At 63.6% G+C, this 18704-nt stretch overlaps 5 non-coding genes across 5 annotated transcripts; all 5 read right to left on the reverse strand.

Moving 5' to 3' along the window:
- Positions 1-2136: 2136 nt before the first annotated feature.
- LOC142866942 (5S ribosomal RNA) lies at positions 2137-2255 on the reverse strand. Its single transcript, XR_012916675.1, has one exon. It is a non-coding gene; the product is annotated as a 5S ribosomal RNA (ribosomal RNA).
- Positions 2256-5759: 3504 nt separating this feature from the next.
- LOC142866943 (5S ribosomal RNA) lies at positions 5760-5878 on the reverse strand. The gene has a single exon (XR_012916676.1). It is a non-coding gene; the product is annotated as a 5S ribosomal RNA (ribosomal RNA).
- A 3499-nt stretch (positions 5879-9377) lies between these two features.
- On the reverse strand, positions 9378-9496 carry LOC142866944 (5S ribosomal RNA). The gene has a single exon (XR_012916677.1). It is a non-coding gene; the product is annotated as a 5S ribosomal RNA (ribosomal RNA).
- Positions 9497-12995: 3499 nt separating this feature from the next.
- LOC142866945 (5S ribosomal RNA) lies at positions 12996-13114 on the reverse strand. Its single transcript, XR_012916678.1, has one exon. It is a non-coding gene; the product is annotated as a 5S ribosomal RNA (ribosomal RNA).
- Positions 13115-16614: 3500 nt separating this feature from the next.
- On the reverse strand, positions 16615-16733 carry LOC142866946 (5S ribosomal RNA). Its single transcript, XR_012916679.1, has one exon. It is a non-coding gene; the product is annotated as a 5S ribosomal RNA (ribosomal RNA).
- Between the last annotated feature and the right edge of the window lie 1971 nt (positions 16734-18704).

The raw sequence follows: 18704 nt of genomic DNA on the forward strand, positions 1-18704 counted from the left end.
ACCCCCTTCCCCTTCCTGCTCCTCTACTCCTGGTGCCCCTCCATCCAGGGGCCAGACCTTAAAGAGTCACCCGCAAGAGAATCCTGGTCCCAAAGGGGCCTTCTGGGGGACCCGTGCTGAGAGAGGTTGTGGGCATGGCCCGCTGGGGCTCTGCCCGACCCAGGGCTGAGAGATGCAACCTCCCAGCTCTGGGTCCCTGCAGGGGAAGCGTTGGCAAGCACAGGGCCAGTCCTCCAAAGGCCCAGGTGCAGGGAGCCCAGGCCAAGCAGCCTGTGGAAGAAGCCACCCCGGGAAGACGACTGCAGGCCACGGCCCTTCCCACCTCCTCCTCCTCCTCCTCCTGCTCCTCCACCCCCCCGACCTCCCACCCCCCACCCCCGACATGGCGCAGGGCTCAGAGACACCTCAGACACTTGCTACCCAAAGTGCAAAGGGCATCAGTTGCTCCTCCAAACCCCCCCCTGCCCAACAGACCGCGTTGTCCAGCCAGCCCCCGGGCCTCCCTGGGGTGCCCAGCACAAAAGTGCAGACAACCACCGGACCCTCAATCTCAGTTTTCGGATGTTTTTGCCACTCTAAGGACCCGCAGGCCAGCTGGGCCTTCTGGCAGGACAGAGAGCCCCGGAATCCGACGTGGAGAGCTGGGTGTACGTCCCCACGAGGAGGCGGTCCCCACCTCCGCGGCTCTCCCCTTGCGGGGGGGGGGGAAAGCAGCCACGGGGCCTCAGAGAAGACACCAGGCTGGGCGCCCGCCCCACAGTGGGGGCACGTCCCCCGCAGGCCACTTAGCGACGGCCGCCGGCCGGCGGACGGTTGGGTGGCGCGAGACGCTGCGGCCGCCCTGCTACCGGGTTCTTGGGAGGGCGTCCTGGAACCAGCGTCCACACCAAGCCCTTGGAAGGCCCAGGCGACGGAGGAGCCCCGTCAGGCAGGGGCCGAGGACGGTGACGGCCCGGGCGGGGAGGAGCGTGTCAGGCAGGGGCAGAGGACGGTGACAGGTGACAGGCCGGGCGGGAAGGAGTCAGTCAGGCAGGGGCCGAGGAGGAGACGGGCTGGGTAAGGGTTAGGGTTAGAGTCAGGGCACAAGTCACAATCGCAAAGACCTGGAAGCGACCCGAGTGCCCATCGACCCACGAGTGCGTAAATGAAATGTGGCGCGTGGACACCACGGAGTGCTATTCAGCTAGGAGGAGCAGCGGTGAGAGGGCACCTCTCGTGGTTCTCCTGGCCAGAGCTGGAACCCGTTCCAGTAAGCCAGGTAGCCCAAGAATGGACACACGAGCACCACGTGCTCGCGCTCACCAGCAAATGGGTACGAACCGATGGACACCTAAGTGGACACAGAGGAATCACCTTCATCGGGTGGGTGTCGGGCGGGTGGGGGGAGGGGATGGGCATACACCTCCATTAGGAATGGGGTGGGTGCGCACCGACTGGGGCATGGGCGCACTTGAGGCTCTGACCCGAGGGGGGAGGCTGGGAGAGGGCAACGTACCCGACCTTAACATTGGTACCCCCACAATACGCTGGAACGACATCAGAGGTAAATGAATAAGAACACAGGGGGGAGGGGGGCACGGGCAACACATGTCACCTTAATACTTGGACTCCCATCATCTGCTTGAAAAGAGAGAGAAAAGAAAATGCAATCATAGAGATAAGAGACACTTTTTAAAAATAATGAATCCGAAGAGAAAAGTAAAAGGAGGCCTGTGGAGCAGGTCTGGGTGTGACTCCGGATCCCCCAACATCAGGTGCCACCACCAAAGATTCCTACGTGTAGCCCATAGAACCCCAAAAGCAACGGGACGAGTTCTGGTCACATACTCCCTCAAAATGACATCCTGGCCTTCTTCTGGAACTCCCTCCCCTCTCAGACTCTCAAGGTTTCCTCCAGCGTGTCGGTTCCCACAGAGCAGACCTTTGGTCTGAGACCTGACAGTCCAGAAGCCACGCATGCTGCCGCGTGACGGCGGTGTCGCGGCTTGGGACAAGAGGAGGCCCCACGGTGCGGGCTGGGGCGCCAGGCACCGCGGCGGGCGCTGAGGGTGGGGGTGACCCCCACCCCGGGCCGCCGCCTCGCTCCCAGAGAGGGGACAGAACAAGAGGCAAAACAAAAAAAAAAAAAAAAGAAGAAGCCTAAGGCACCCGGTATTCCCAGGCGGTCTCCCATCCAAGTACTAACCAGGCCCGACCCTGCTTAGCTTCCGAGACCAGACGAGGTCGGGCGCGTTCAGGGTGGTGTGGCCCTAGACGGCGGAGGGCGCCCCTGCCCCGCTCATGAAGCCGAGCCTCTCTGCGCTTCCCCGCCGCCTCCTCCCGCCCCAGGCCCCGCGCCGGCGCTGACCCGCGCCGGGCCGGGCCTGTTGAGTTCACCGGCCGGGTCCGGCGGGCTCCGAGGGACGGGGGTGACAGGCGGGGCGGGGCGGGCAGGGAGCGGTGGGCCGGGGTGGGGGGCTGTCTCTCTATACACACACACACACACACACACACACACACACACTCACACTCACACAAGATGCGCCTCCACGGCTGGACTCGCCAAGGTGGAGACCTTCCAGCCCCCTTCCTCTCCTCGCCTGGCCTCCTTCACCTACCCGCCCCCCACCCCCAGCTCGTGCCGCCGCCGCCGCCGCCGCCGCCGATTGCGCACGCGCGGATCGCCCGCCCTTTGACCCCAGGCAGGGGCCGCCCTCCCTGACAACCCCTTTCAGCTGGGCCCCCCACCCTGTGGGTGGGCTGCCGCCTATTCCCCCGGGCCCGGGCTGGGGCACAGCGCATGGGGGAGGGGAGCGAGTGTAGGGGCGTCTCTCTCTCTCTCTAGGGATGTGTCCCATGGGTGGGGTGGCGTGGTTTGTGGGGCGCTGAAGAAATCAGTCCCCTCCATCTCCTACCTCTGGAAAACGCCCAAGCCCTTGGAGAACTGCCGGCAACGCGACCGGGGGGGCCGGGACCCTCCTCTGTGTCCTCCTGTGGCCCAGTCCAAGGGGCCTGGGCCTGGCCGGGGCTGCATTGGACCCCGACCACCCTGGCGTGTGGACTCGCTAAAAATCGGCGATTAGATATTGGATTCCAGCTTCATTGAGGTCATTTCACTAATGAGTGCACCGGAAAGAGTTTCCTAATCCATCTGTGAGGGTGGCAACTGAAAGAGAATTTTAAAGCTGACAGAATAGGCGAGGAAAGGCATAGGAGATTTCCACACCCAGTAAGGAAGCCTTTCCCGAAATGGAAGAAAGAAACGAGCAAACAGAAACACCGGTAGCCCGCCAGGATCAGAGTCTGCCCCCGAGAGAAAGTACCCTGACCAGGTTCACCCGTGGGTGGGTGGCGAGCTAGCGGCATTCAGAAGAGCGAGGCCCGCAGTCTGTGCAGAAGACACCTGCACTCGGGTGTGTGTGGCGGCACGATTCACAAGCAGCTCCAGATGTTAAGCCAAGGAGAAGCCAGGGAGTTCCCAACGCCCCAGGTGTCCTCAGCCCACGACTGGCTGCTGGGGGAATGCGAAGCCCGGCTCCTTGTCTCAGAGCGGGACAACCAGGAGGTGTGACGTACACCCCGGGGTTCCCAGGAGGATCAGGCTGAAGCTGGGACTTGGCCTGAAAGTGTCCCCTCGCATGGCCACCCCCTTCCCCTTCCTGCTCCTCTACTCCTGGTGCCCCTCCATCCAGGGGCCAGACCTTAAAGAGTCACCCGCAAGAGAATCCTGGTCCCAAAGGGGCCTTCTGGGGGACCCGTGCTGAGAGAGGTTGTGGGCATGGCCCGCTGGGGCTCTGCCCGACCCAGGGCTGAGAGATGCAACCTCCCAGCTCTGGGTCCCTGCAGGGGAAGCGTTGGCAAGCACAGGGCCAGTCCTCCAAAGGCCCAGGTGCAGGGAGCCCAGGCCAAGCAGCCTGTGGAAGAAGCCACCCCGGGAAGACGACTGCAGGCCACGGCCCTTCCCACCTCCTCCTCCTCCTCCTCCTGCTCCTCCACCCCCCCGACCTCCCACCCCCCACCCCCGACATGGCGCAGGGCTCAGAGACACCTCAGACACTTGCTACCCAAAGTGCAAAGGGCATCAGTTGCTCCTCCAAACCCCCCCCTGCCCAACAGACCGCGTTGTCCAGCCAGCCCCCGGGCCTCCCTGGGGTGCCCAGCACAAAAGTGCAGACAACCACCGGACCCTCAATCTCAGTTTTCGGATGTTTTTGCCACTCTAAGGACCCGCAGGCCAGCTGGGCCTTCTGGCAGGACAGAGAGCCCCGGAATCCGACGTGGAGAGCTGGGTGTACGTCCCCACGAGGAGGCGGTCCCCACCTCCGCGGCTCTCCCCTTGCGGGGGGGGGGGAAAGCAGCCACGGGGCCTCAGAGAAGACACCAGGCTGGGCGCCCGCCCCACAGTGGGGGCACGTCCCCCGCAGGCCACTTAGCGACGGCCGCCGGCCGGCGGACGGTTGGGTGGCGCGAGACGCTGCGGCCGCCCTGCTACCGGGTTCTTGGGAGGGCGTCCTGGAACCAGCGTCCACACCAAGCCCTTGGAAGGCCCAGGCGACGGAGGAGCCCCGTCAGGCAGGGGCCGAGGACGGTGACGGCCCGGGCGGGGAGGAGCGTGTCAGGCAGGGGCAGAGGACGGTGACAGGTGACAGGCCGGGCGGGAAGGAGTCAGTCAGGCAGGGGCCGAGGAGGAGACGGGCTGGGTAAGGGTTAGGGTTAGAGTCAGGGCACAAGTCACAATCGCAAAGACCTGGAAGCGACCCGAGTGCCCATCGACCCACGAGTGCGTAAATGAAATGTGGCGCGTGGACACCACGGAGTGCTATTCAGCTAGGAGGAGCAGCGGTGAGAGGGCACCTCTCGTGGTTCTCCTGGCCAGAGCTGGAACCCGTTCCAGTAAGCCAGGTAGCCCAAGAATGGACACACGAGCACCACGTGCTCGCGCTCACCAGCAAATGGGTACGAACCGATGGACACCTAAGTGGACACAGAGGAATCACCTTCATCGGGTGGGTGTCGGGCGGGTGGGGGGAGGGGATGGGCATACACCTCCATTAGGAATGGGGTGGGTGCGCACCGACTGGGGCATGGGCGCACTTGAGGCTCTGACCCGAGGGGGGAGGCTGGGAGAGGGCAACGTACCCGACCTTAACATTGGTACCCCCACAATACGCTGGAACGACATCAGAGGTAAATGAATAAGAACACAGGGGGGAGGGGGGCACGGGCAACACATGTCACCTTAATACTTGGACTCCCATCATCTGCTTGAAAAGAGAGAGAAAAGAAAATGCAATCATAGAGATAAGAGACACTTTTTAAAAATAATGAATCCGAAGAGAAAAGTAAAAGGAGGCCTGTGGAGCAGGTCTGGGTGTGACTCCGGATCCCCCAACATCAGGTGCCACCACCAAAGATTCCTACGTGTAGCCCATAGAACCCCAAAAGCAACGGGACGAGTTCTGGTCACATACTCCCTCAAAATGACATCCTGGCCTTCTTCTGGAACTCCCTCCCCTCTCAGACTCTCAAGGTTTCCTCCAGCGTGTCGGTTCCCACAGAGCAGACCTTTGGTCTGAGACCTGACAGTCCAGAAGCCACGCATGCTGCCGCGTGACGGCGGTGTCGCGGCTTGGGACAAGAGGAGGCCCCACGGTGCGGGCTGGGGCGCCAGGCACCGCGGCGGGCGCTGAGGGTGGGGGTGACCCCCACCCCGGGCCGCCGCCTCGCTCCCAGAGAGGGGACAGAACAAGAGGCAAAACAAAAAAAAAAAAAAAAGAAGAAGCCTAAGGCACCCGGTATTCCCAGGCGGTCTCCCATCCAAGTACTAACCAGGCCCGACCCTGCTTAGCTTCCGAGACCAGACGAGGTCGGGCGCGTTCAGGGTGGTGTGGCCCTAGACGGCGGAGGGCGCCCCTGCCCCGCTCATGAAGCCGAGCCTCTCTGCGCTTCCCCGCCGCCTCCTCCCGCCCCAGGCCCCGCGCCGGCGCTGACCCGCGCCGGGCCGGGCCTGTTGAGTTCACCGGCCGGGTCCGGCGGGCTCCGAGGGACGGGGGTGACAGGCGGGGCGGGGCGGGGCGGGCAGGGAGCGGTGGGCCGGGGTGGGGGGCTGTCTCTCTATACACACACACACACACACACACACACACACTCACACTCACACAAGATGCGCCTCCACGGCTGGACTCGCCAAGGTGGAGACCTTCCAGCCCCCTTCCTCTCCTCGCCTGGCCTCCTTCACCTACCCGCCCCCCACCCCCAGCTCGTGGCCGCCCCCGCCGCCGCCGATTGCGCACGCGCGGATCGCCCGCCCTTTGACCCCAGGCAGGGGCCGCCCTCCCTGACAACCCCTTTCAGCTGGGCCCCCCACCCTGTGGGTGGGCTGCCGCCTATTCCCCCGGGCCCGGGCTGGGGCACAGCGCATGGGGGAGGGGAGCGAGTGTAGGGGCGTCTCTCTCTCTCTCTAGGGATGTGTCCCATGGGTGGGGTGGCGTGGTTTGTGGGGCGCTGAAGAAATCAGTCCCCTCCATCTCCTACCTCTGGAAAACGCCCAAGCCCTTGGAGAACTGCCGGCAACGCGACCGGGGGGGCCGGGACCCTCCTCTGTGTCCTCCTGTGGCCCAGTCCAAGGGGCCTGGGCCTGGCCGGGGCTGCATTGGACCCCGACCACCCTGGCGTGTGGACTCGCTAAAAATCGGCGATTAGATATTGGATTCCAGCTTCATTGAGGTCATTTCACTAATGAGTGCACCGGAAAGAGTTTCCTAATCCATCTGTGAGGGTGGCAACTGAAAGAGAATTTTAAAGCTGACAGAATAGGCGAGGAAAGGCATAGGAGATTTCCACACCCAGTAAGGAAGCCTTTCCCGAAATGGAAGAAAGAAACGAGCAAACAGAAACACCGGTAGCCCGCCAGGATCAGAGTCTGCCCCCGAGAGAAAGTACCCTGACCAGGTTCACCCGTGGGTGGGTGGCGAGCTAGCGGCATTCAGAAGAGCGAGGCCCGCAGTCTGTGCAGAAGACACCTGCACTCGGGTGTGTGTGGCGGCACGATTCACAAGCAGCTCCAGATGTTAAGCCAAGGAGAAGCCAGGGAGTTCCCAACGCCCCAGGTGTCCTCAGCCCACGACTGGCTGCTGGGGGAATGCGAAGCCCGGCTCCTTGTCTCAGAGCGGGACAACCAGGAGGTGTGACGTACACCCCGGGGTTCCCAGGAGGATCAGGCTGAAGCTGGGACTTGGCCTGAAAGTGTCCCCTCGCATGGCCACCCCCTTCCCCTTCCTGCTCCTCTACTCCTGGTGCCCCTCCATCCAGGGGCCAGACCTTAAAGAGTCACCCGCAAGAGAATCCTGGTCCCAAAGGGGCCTTCTGGGGGACCCGTGCTGAGAGAGGTTGTGGGCATGGCCCGCTGGGGCTCTGCCCGACCCAGGGCTGAGAGATGCAACCTCCCAGCTCTGGGTCCCTGCAGGGGAAGCGTTGGCAAGCACAGGGCCAGTCCTCCAAAGGCCCAGGTGCAGGGAGCCCAGGCCAAGCAGCCTGTGGAAGAAGCCACCCCGGGAAGACGACTGCAGGCCACGGCCCTTCCCACCTCCTCCTCCTCCTCCTCCTGCTCCTCCACCCCCCCGACCTCCCACCCCCCACCCCCGACATGGCGCAGGGCTCAGAGACACCTCAGACACTTGCTACCCAAAGTGCAAAGGGCATCAGTTGCTCCTCCAAACCCCCCCCTGCCCAACAGACCGCGTTGTCCAGCCAGCCCCCGGGCCTCCCTGGGGTGCCCAGCACAAAAGTGCAGACAACCACCGGACCCTCAATCTCAGTTTTCGGATGTTTTTGCCACTCTAAGGACCCGCAGGCCAGCTGGGCCTTCTGGCAGGACAGAGAGCCCCGGAATCCGACGTGGAGAGCTGGGTGTACGTCCCCACGAGGAGGCGGTCCCCACCTCCGCGGCTCTCCCCTTGCGGGGGGGGGGAAAGCAGCCACGGGGCCTCAGAGAAGACACCAGGCTGGGCGCCCGCCCCACAGTGGGGGCACGTCCCCCGCAGGCCACTTAGCGACGGCCGCCGGCCGGCGGACGGTTGGGTGGCGCGAGACGCTGCGGCCGCCCTGCTACCGGGTTCTTGGGAGGGCGTCCTGGAACCAGCGTCCACACCAAGCCCTTGGAAGGCCCAGGCGACGGAGGAGCCCCGTCAGGCAGGGGCCGAGGACGGTGACGGCCCGGGCGGGGAGGAGCGTGTCAGGCAGGGGCAGAGGACGGTGACAGGTGACAGGCCGGGCGGGAAGGAGTCAGTCAGGCAGGGGCCGAGGAGGAGACGGGCTGGGTAAGGGTTAGGGTTAGAGTCAGGGCACAAGTCACAATCGCAAAGACCTGGAAGCGACCCGAGTGCCCATCGACCCACGAGTGCGTAAATGAAATGTGGCGCGTGGACACCACGGAGTGCTATTCAGCTAGGAGGAGCAGCGGTGAGAGGGCACCTCTCGTGGTTCTCCTGGCCAGAGCTGGAACCCGTTCCAGTAAGCCAGGTAGCCCAAGAATGGACACACGAGCACCACGTGCTCGCGCTCACCAGCAAATGGGTACGAACCGATGGACACCTAAGTGGACACAGAGGAATCACCTTCATCGGGTGGGTGTCGGGCGGGTGGGGGGAGGGGATGGGCATACACCTCCATTAGGAATGGGGTGGGTGCGCACCGACTGGGGCATGGGCGCACTTGAGGCTCTGACCCGAGGGGGGAGGCTGGGAGAGGGCAACGTACCCGACCTTAACATTGGTACCCCCACAATACGCTGGAACGACATCAGAGGTAAATGAATAAGAACACAGGGGGGAGGGGGGCACGGGCAACACATGTCACCTTAATACTTGGACTCCCATCATCTGCTTGAAAAGAGAGAGAAAAGAAAATGCAATCATAGAGATAAGAGACACTTTTTAAAAATAATGAATCCGAAGAGAAAAGTAAAAGGAGGCCTGTGGAGCAGGTCTGGGTGTGACTCCGGATCCCCCAACATCAGGTGCCACCACCAAAGATTCCTACGTGTAGCCCATAGAACCCCAAAAGCAACGGGACGAGTTCTGGTCACATACTCCCTCAAAATGACATCCTGGCCTTCTTCTGGAACTCCCTCCCCTCTCAGACTCTCAAGGTTTCCTCCAGCGTGTCGGTTCCCACAGAGCAGACCTTTGGTCTGAGACCTGACAGTCCAGAAGCCACGCATGCTGCCGCGTGACGGCGGTGTCGCGGCTTGGGACAAGAGGAGGCCCCACGGTGCGGGCTGGGGCGCCAGGCACCGCGGCGGGCGCTGAGGGTGGGGGTGACCCCCACCCCGGGCCGCCGCCTCGCTCCCAGAGAGGGGACAGAACAAGAGGCAAAACAAAAAAAAAAAAAAAAGAAGAAGCCTAAGGCACCCGGTATTCCCAGGCGGTCTCCCATCCAAGTACTAACCAGGCCCGACCCTGCTTAGCTTCCGAGACCAGACGAGGTCGGGCGCGTTCAGGGTGGTGTGGCCCTAGACGGCGGAGGGCGCCCCTGCCCCGCTCATGAAGCCGAGCCTCTCTGCGCTTCCCCGCCGCCTCCTCCCGCCCCAGGCCCCGCGCCGGCGCTGACCCGCGCCGGGCCGGGCCTGTTGAGTTCACCGGCCGGGTCCGGCGGGCTCCGAGGGACGGGGGTGACAGGCGGGGCGGGGCGGGGCGGGCAGGGAGCGGTGGGCCGGGGTGGGGGGCTGTCTCTCTATACACACACACACACACACACACACACACACTCACACTCACACAAGATGCGCCTCCACGGCTGGACTCGCCAAGGTGGAGACCTTCCAGCCCCCTTCCTCTCCTCGCCTGGCCTCCTTCACCTACCCGCCCCCCACCCCCAGCTCGTGGCCGCCCCCGCCGCCGCCGATTGCGCACGCGCGGATCGCCCGCCCTTTGACCCCAGGCAGGGGCCGCCCTCCCTGACAACCCCTTTCAGCTGGGCCCCCCACCCTGTGGGTGGGCTGCCGCCTATTCCCCCGGGCCCGGGCTGGGGCACAGCGCATGGGGGAGGGGAGCGAGTGTAGGGGCGTCTCTCTCTCTCTCTAGGGATGTGTCCCATGGGTGGGGTGGCGTGGTTTGTGGGGCGCTGAAGAAATCAGTCCCCTCCATCTCCTACCTCTGGAAAACGCCCAAGCCCTTGGAGAACTGCCGGCAACGCGACCGGGGGGGCCGGGACCCTCCTCTGTGTCCTCCTGTGGCCCAGTCCAAGGGGCCTGGGCCTGGCCGGGGCTGCATTGGACCCCGACCACCCTGGCGTGTGGACTCGCTAAAAATCGGCGATTAGATATTGGATTCCAGCTTCATTGAGGTCATTTCACTAATGAGTGCACCGGAAAGAGTTTCCTAATCCATCTGTGAGGGTGGCAACTGAAAGAGAATTTTAAAGCTGACAGAATAGGCGAGGAAAGGCATAGGAGATTTCCACACCCAGTAAGGAAGCCTTTCCCGAAATGGAAGAAAGAAACGAGCAAACAGAAACACCGGTAGCCCGCCAGGATCAGAGTCTGCCCCCGAGAGAAAGTACCCTGACCAGGTTCACCCGTGGGTGGGTGGCGAGCTAGCGGCATTCAGAAGAGCGAGGCCCGCAGTCTGTGCAGAAGACACCTGCACTCGGGTGTGTGTGGCGGCACGATTCACAAGCAGCTCCAGATGTTAAGCCAAGGAGAAGCCAGGGAGTTCCCAACGCCCCAGGTGTCCTCAGCCCACGACTGGCTGCTGGGGGAATGCGAAGCCCGGCTCCTTGTCTCAGAGCGGGACAACCAGGAGGTGTGACGTACACCCCGGGGTTCCCAGGAGGATCAGGCTGAAGCTGGGACTTGGCCTGAAAGTGTCCCCTCGCATGGCCACCCCCTTCCCCTTCCTGCTCCTCTACTCCTGGTGCCCCTCCATCCAGGGGCCAGACCTTAAAGAGTCACCCGCAAGAGAATCCTGGTCCCAAAGGGGCCTTCTGGGGGACCCGTGCTGAGAGAGGTTGTGGGCATGGCCCGCTGGGGCTCTGCCCGACCCAGGGCTGAGAGATGCAACCTCCCAGCTCTGGGTCCCTGCAGGGGAAGCGTTGGCAAGCACAGGGCCAGTCCTCCAAAGGCCCAGGTGCAGGGAGCCCAGGCCAAGCAGCCTGTGGAAGAAGCCACCCCGGGAAGACGACTGCAGGCCACGGCCCTTCCCACCTCCTCCTCCTCCTCCTCCTGCTCCTCCACCCCCCCGACCTCCCACCCCCCACCCCCGACATGGCGCAGGGCTCAGAGACACCTCAGACACTTGCTACCCAAAGTGCAAAGGGCATCAGTTGCTCCTCCAAACCCCCCCCTGCCCAACAGACCGCGTTGTCCAGCCAGCCCCCGGGCCTCCCTGGGGTGCCCAGCACAAAAGTGCAGACAACCACCGGACCCTCAATCTCAGTTTTCGGATGTTTTTGCCACTCTAAGGACCCGCAGGCCAGCTGGGCCTTCTGGCAGGACAGAGAGCCCCGGAATCCGACGTGGAGAGCTGGGTGTACGTCCCCACGAGGAGGCGGTCCCCACCTCCGCGGCTCTCCCCTTGCGGGGGGGGGGAAAGCAGCCACGGGGCCTCAGAGAAGACACCAGGCTGGGCGCCCGCCCCACAGTGGGGGCACGTCCCCCGCAGGCCACTTAGCGACGGCCGCCGGCCGGCGGACGGTTGGGTGGCGCGAGACGCTGCGGCCGCCCTGCTACCGGGTTCTTGGGAGGGCGTCCTGGAACCAGCGTCCACACCAAGCCCTTGGAAGGCCCAGGCGACGGAGGAGCCCCGTCAGGCAGGGGCCGAGGACGGTGACGGCCCGGGCGGGGAGGAGCGTGTCAGGCAGGGGCAGAGGACGGTGACAGGTGACAGGCCGGGCGGGAAGGAGTCAGTCAGGCAGGGGCCGAGGAGGAGACGGGCTGGGTAAGGGTTAGGGTTAGAGTCAGGGCACAAGTCACAATCGCAAAGACCTGGAAGCGACCCGAGTGCCCATCGACCCACGAGTGCGTAAATGAAATGTGGCGCGTGGACACCACGGAGTGCTATTCAGCTAGGAGGAGCAGCGGTGAGAGGGCACCTCTCGTGGTTCTCCTGGCCAGAGCTGGAACCCGTTCCAGTAAGCCAGGTAGCCCAAGAATGGACACACGAGCACCACGTGCTCGCGCTCACCAGCAAATGGGTACGAACCGATGGACACCTAAGTGGACACAGAGGAATCACCTTCATCGGGTGGGTGTCGGGCGGGTGGGGGGAGGGGATGGGCATACACCTCCATTAGGAATGGGGTGGGTGCGCACCGACTGGGGCATGGGCGCACTTGAGGCTCTGACCCGAGGGGGGAGGCTGGGAGAGGGCAACGTACCCGACCTTAACATTGGTACCCCCACAATACGCTGGAACGACATCAGAGGTAAATGAATAAGAACACAGGGGGGAGGGGGGCACGGGCAACACATGTCACCTTAATACTTGGACTCCCATCATCTGCTTGAAAAGAGAGAGAAAAGAAAATGCAATCATAGAGATAAGAGACACTTTTTAAAAATAATGAATCCGAAGAGAAAAGTAAAAGGAGGCCTGTGGAGCAGGTCTGGGTGTGACTCCGGATCCCCCAACATCAGGTGCCACCACCAAAGATTCCTACGTGTAGCCCATAGAACCCCAAAAGCAACGGGACGAGTTCTGGTCACATACTCCCTCAAAATGACATCCTGGCCTTCTTCTGGAACTCCCTCCCCTCTCAGACTCTCAAGGTTTCCTCCAGCGTGTCGGTTCCCACAGAGCAGACCTTTGGTCTGAGACCTGACAGTCCAGAAGCCACGCATGCTGCCGCGTGACGGCGGTGTCGCGGCTTGGGACAAGAGGAGGCCCCACGGTGCGGGCTGGGGCGCCAGGCACCGCGGCGGGCGCTGAGGGTGGGGGTGACCCCCACCCCGGGCCGCCGCCTCGCTCCCAGAGAGGGGACAGAACAAGAGGCAAAACAAAAAAAAAAAAAAAAGAAGAAGCCTAAGGCACCCGGTATTCCCAGGCGGTCTCCCATCCAAGTACTAACCAGGCCCGACCCTGCTTAGCTTCCGAGACCAGACGAGGTCGGGCGCGTTCAGGGTGGTGTGGCCCTAGACGGCGGAGGGCGCCCCTGCCCCGCTCATGAAGCCGAGCCTCTCTGCGCTTCCCCGCCGCCTCCTCCCGCCCCAGGCCCCGCGCCGGCGCTGACCCGCGCCGGGCCGGGCCTGTTGAGTTCACCGGCCGGGTCCGGCGGGCTCCGAGGGACGGGGGTGACAGGCGGGGCGGGGCGGGGCGGGCAGGGAGCGGTGGGCCGGGGTGGGGGGCTGTCTCTCTATACACACACACACACACACACACACACACACTCACACTCACACAAGATGCGCCTCCACGGCTGGACTCGCCAAGGTGGAGACCTTCCAGCCCCCTTCCTCTCCTCGCCTGGCCTCCTTCACCTACCCGCCCCCCACCCCCAGCTCGTGGCCGCCCCCGCCGCCGCCGATTGCGCACGCGCGGATCGCCCGCCCTTTGACCCCAGGCAGGGGCCGCCCTCCCTGACAACCCCTTTCAGCTGGGCCCCCCACCCTGTGGGTGGGCTGCCGCCTATTCCCCCGGGCCCGGGCTGGGGCACAGCGCATGGGGGAGGGGAGCGAGTGTAGGGGCGTCTCTCTCTCTCTCTAGGGATGTGTCCCATGGGTGGGGTGGCGTGGTTTGTGGGGCGCTGAAGAAATCAGTCCCCTCCATCTCCTACCTCTGGAAAACGCCCAAGCCCTTGGAGAACTGCCGGCAACGCGACCGGGGGGGCCGGGACCCTCCTCTGTGTCCTCCTGTGGCCCAGTCCAAGGGGCCTGGGCCTGGCCGGGGCTGCATTGGACCCCGACCACCCTGGCGTGTGGACTCGCTAAAAATCGGCGATTAGATATTGGATTCCAGCTTCATTGAGGTCATTTCACTAATGAGTGCACCGGAAAGAGTTTCCTAATCCATCTGTGAGGGTGGCAACTGAAAGAGAATTTTAAAGCTGACAGAATAGGCGAGGAAAGGCATAGGAGATTTCCACACCCAGTAAGGAAGCCTTTCCCGAAATGGAAGAAAGAAACGAGCAAACAGAAACACCGGTAGCCCGCCAGGATCAGAGTCTGCCCCCGAGAGAAAGTACCCTGACCAGGTTCACCCGTGGGTGGGTGGCGAGCTAGCGGCATTCAGAAGAGCGAGGCCCGCAGTCTGTGCAGAAGACACCTGCACTCGGGTGTGTGTGGCGGCACGATTCACAAGCAGCTCCAGATGTTAAGCCAAGGAGAAGCCAGGGAGTTCCCAACGCCCCAGGTGTCCTCAGCCCACGACTGGCTGCTGGGGGAATGCGAAGCCCGGCTCCTTGTCTCAGAGCGGGACAACCAGGAGGTGTGACGTACACCCCGGGGTTCCCAGGAGGATCAGGCTGAAGCTGGGACTTGGCCTGAAAGTGTCCCCTCGCATGGCCACCCCCTTCCCCTTCCTGCTCCTCTACTCCTGGTGCCCCTCCATCCAGGGGCCAGACCTTAAAGAGTCACCCGCAAGAGAATCCTGGTCCCAAAGGGGCCTTCTGGGGGACCCGTGCTGAGAGAGGTTGTGGGCATGGCCCGCTGGGGCTCTGCCCGACCCAGGGCTGAGAGATGCAACCTCCCAGCTCTGGGTCCCTGCAGGGGAAGCGTTGGCAAGCACAGGGCCAGTCCTCCAAAGGCCCAGGTGCAGGGAGCCCAGGCCAAGCAGCCTGTGGAAGAAGCCACCCCGGGAAGACGACTGCAGGCCACGGCCCTTCCCACCTCCTCCTCCTCCTCCTCCTGCTCCTCCACCCCCCCGACCTCCCACCCCCCACCCCCGACATGGCGCAGGGCTCAGAGACACCTCAGACACTTGCTACCCAAAGTGCAAAGGGCATCAGTTGCTCCTCCAAACCCCCCCCTGCCCAACAGACCGCGTTGTCCAGCCAGCCCCCGGGCCTCCCTGGGGTGCCCAGCACAAAAGTGCAGACAACCACCGGACCCTCAATCTCAGTTTTCGGATGTTTTTGCCACTCTAAGGACCCGCAGGCCAGCTGGGCCTTCTGGCAGGACAGAGAGCCCCGGAATCCGACGTGGAGAGCTGGGTGTACGTCCCCACGAGGAGGCGGTCCCCACCTCCGCGGCTCTCCCCTTGCGGGGGGGGGGGAAAGCAGCCACGGGGCCTCAGAGAAGACACCAGGCTGGGCGCCCGCCCCACAGTGGGGGCACGTCCCCCGCAGGCCACTTAGCGACGGCCGCCGGCCGGCGGACGGTTGGGTGGCGCGAGACGCTGCGGCCGCCCTGCTACCGGGTTCTTGGGAGGGCGTCCTGGAACCAGCGTCCACACCAAGCCCTTGGAAGGCCCAGGCGACGGAGGAGCCCCGTCAGGCAGGGGCCGAGGACGGTGACGGCCCGGGCGGGGAGGAGCGTGTCAGGCAGGGGCAGAGGACGGTGACAGGTGACAGGCCGGGCGGGAAGGAGTCAGTCAGGCAGGGGCCGAGGAGGAGACGGGCTGGGTAAGGGTTAGGGTTAGAGTCAGGGCACAAGTCACAATCGCAAAGACCTGGAAGCGACCCGAGTGCCCATCGACCCACGAGTGCGTAAATGAAATGTGGCGCGTGGACACCACGGAGTGCTATTCAGCTAGGAGGAGCAGCGGTGAGAGGGCACCTCTCGTGGTTCTCCTGGCCAGAGCTGGAACCCGTTCCAGTAAGCCAGGTAGCCCAAGAATGGACACACGAGCACCACGTGCTCGCGCTCACCAGCAAATGGGTACGAACCGATGGACACCTAAGTGGACACAGAGGAATCACCTTCATCGGGTGGGTGTCGGGCGGGTGGGGGGAGGGGATGGGCATACACCTCCATTAGGAATGGGGTGGGTGCGCACCGACTGGGGCATGGGCGCACTTGAGGCTCTGACCCGAGGGGGGAGGCTGGGAGAGGGCAACGTACCCGACCTTAACATTGGTACCCCCACAATACGCTGGAACGACATCAGAGGTAAATGAATAAGAACACAGGGGGGAGGGGGGCATGGGCAACACATGTCACCTTAATACTTGGACTCCCATCATCTGCTTGAAAAGAGAGAGAAAAGAAAATGCAATCATAGAGATAAGAGACACTTTTTAAAAATAATGAATCCGAAGAGAAAAGTAAAAGGAGGCCTGTGGAGCAGGTCTGGGTGTGACTCCGGATCCCCCAACATCAGGTGCCACCACCAAAGATTCCTACGTGTAGCCCATAGAACCCCAAAAGCAACGGGACGAGTTCTGGTCACATACTCCCTCAAAATGACATCCTGGCCTTCTTCTGGAACTCCCTCCCCTCTCAGACTCTCAAGGTTTCCTCCAGCGTGTCGGTTCCCACAGAGCAGACCTTTGGTCTGAGACCTGACAGTCCAGAAGCCACGCATGCTGCCGCGTGACGGCGGTGTCGCGGCTTGGGACAAGAGGAGGCCCCACGGTGCGGGCTGGGGCGCCAGGCACCGCGGCGGGCGCTGAGGGTGGGGGTGACCCCCACCCCGGGCCGCCGCCTCGCTCCCAGAGAGGGGACAGAACAAGAGGCAAAACAAAAAAAAAAAAAAAAGAAGAAGCCTAAGGCACCCGGTATTCCCAGGCGGTCTCCCATCCAAGTACTAACCAGGCCCGACCCTGCTTAGCTTCCGAGACCAGACGAGGTCGGGCGCGTTCAGGGTGGTGTGGCCCTAGACGGCGGAGGGCGCCCCTGCCCCGCTCATGAAGCCGAGCCTCTCTGCGCTTCCCCGCCGCCTCCTCCCGCCCCAGGCCCCGCGCCGGCGCTGACCCGCGCCGGGCCGGGCCTGTTGAGTTCACCGGCCGGGTCCGGCGGGCTCCGAGGGACGGGGGTGACAGGCGGGGCGGGGCGGGGCGGGCAGGGAGCGGTGGGCCGGGGTGGGGGGCTGTCTCTCTATACACACACACACACACACACACACACACACTCACACTCACACAAGATGCGCCTCCACGGCTGGACTCGCCAAGGTGGAGACCTTCCAGCCCCCTTCCTCTCCTCGCCTGGCCTCCTTCACCTACCCGCCCCCCACCCCCAGCTCGTGGCCGCCCCCGCCGCCGCCGATTGCGCACGCGCGGATCGCCCGCCCTTTGACCCCAGGCAGGGGCCGCCCTCCCTGACAACCCCTTTCAGCTGGGCCCCCCACCCTGTGGGTGGGCTGCCGCCTATTCCCCCGGGCCCGGGCTGGGGCACAGCGCATGGGGGAGGGGAGCGAGTGTAGGGGCGTCTCTCTCTCTCTCTAGGGATGTGTCCCATGGGTGGGGTGGCGTGGTTTGTGGGGCGCTGAAGAAATCAGTCCCCTCCATCTCCTACCTCTGGAAAACGCCCAAGCCCTTGGAGAACTGCCGGCAACGCGACCGGGGGGGCCGGGACCCTCCTCTGTGTCCTCCTGTGGCCCAGTCCAAGGGGCCTGGGCCTGGCCGGGGCTGCATTGGACCCCGACCACCCTGGCGTGTGGACTCGCTAAAAATCGGCGATTAGATATTGGATTCCAGCTTCATTGAGGTCATTTCACTAATGAGTGCACCGGAAAGAGTTTCCTAATCCATCTGTGAGGGTGGCAACTGAAAGAGAATTTTAAAGCTGACAGAATAGGCGAGGAAAGGCATAGGAGATTTCCACACCCAGTAAGGAAGCCTTTCCCGAAATGGAAGAAAGAAACGAGCAAACAGAAACACCGGTAGCCCGCCAGGATCAGAGTCTGCCCCCGAGAGAAAGTACCCTGACCAGGTTCACCCGTGGGTGGGTGGCGAGCTAGCGGCATTCAGAAGAGCGAGGCCCGCAGTCTGTGCAGAAGACACCTGCACTCGGGTGTGTGTGGCGGCACGATTCACAAGCAGCTCCAGATGTTAAGCCAAGGAGAAGCCAGGGAGTTCCCAACGCCCCAGGTGTCCTCAGCCCACGACTGGCTGCTGGGGGAATGCGAAGCCCGGCTCCTTGTCTCAGAGCGGGACAACCAGGAGGTGTGACGTACACCCCGGGGTTCCCAGGAGGATCAGGCTGAAGCTGGGACTTGGCCTGAAAGTGTCCCCTCGCATGGCCACCCCCTTCCCCTTCCTGCTCCTCTACTCCTGGTGCCCCTCCATCCAGGGGCCAGACCTTAAAGAGTCACCCGCAAGAGAATCCTGGTCCCAAAGGGGCCTTCTGGGGGACCCGTGCTGAGAGAGGTTGTGGGCATGGCCCGCTGGGGCTCTGCCCGACCCAGGGCTGAGAGATGCAACCTCCCAGCTCTGGGTCCCTGCAGGGGAAGCGTTGGCAAGCACAGGGCCAGTCCTCCAAAGGCCCAGGTGCAGGGAGCCCAGGCCAAGCAGCCTGTGGAAGAAGCCACCCCGGGAAGACGACTGCAGGCCACGGCCCTTCCCACCTCCTCCTCCTCCTCCTCCTGCTCCTCCACCCCCCCGACCTCCCACCCCCCACCCCCGACATGGCGCAGGGCTCAGAGACACCTCAGACACTTGCTACCCAAAGTGCAAAGGGCATCAGTTGCTCCTCCAAACCCCCCCCTGCCCAACAGACCGCGTTGTCCAGCCAGCCCCCGGGCCTCCCTGGGGTGCCCAGCACAAAAGTGCAGACAACCACCGGACCCTCAATCTCAGTTTTCGGATGTTTTTGCCACTCTAAGGACCCGCAGGCCAGCTGGGCCTTCTGG

Source organism: Microcebus murinus, unplaced genomic scaffold (genome assembly GCF_040939455.1).
Source record: "Microcebus murinus isolate Inina unplaced genomic scaffold, M.murinus_Inina_mat1.0 scaf007_hap2_Mmur4.0, whole genome shotgun sequence".
In the NCBI taxonomy this organism is placed as follows: Eukaryota; Metazoa; Chordata; class Mammalia; order Primates; family Cheirogaleidae; genus Microcebus; species Microcebus murinus.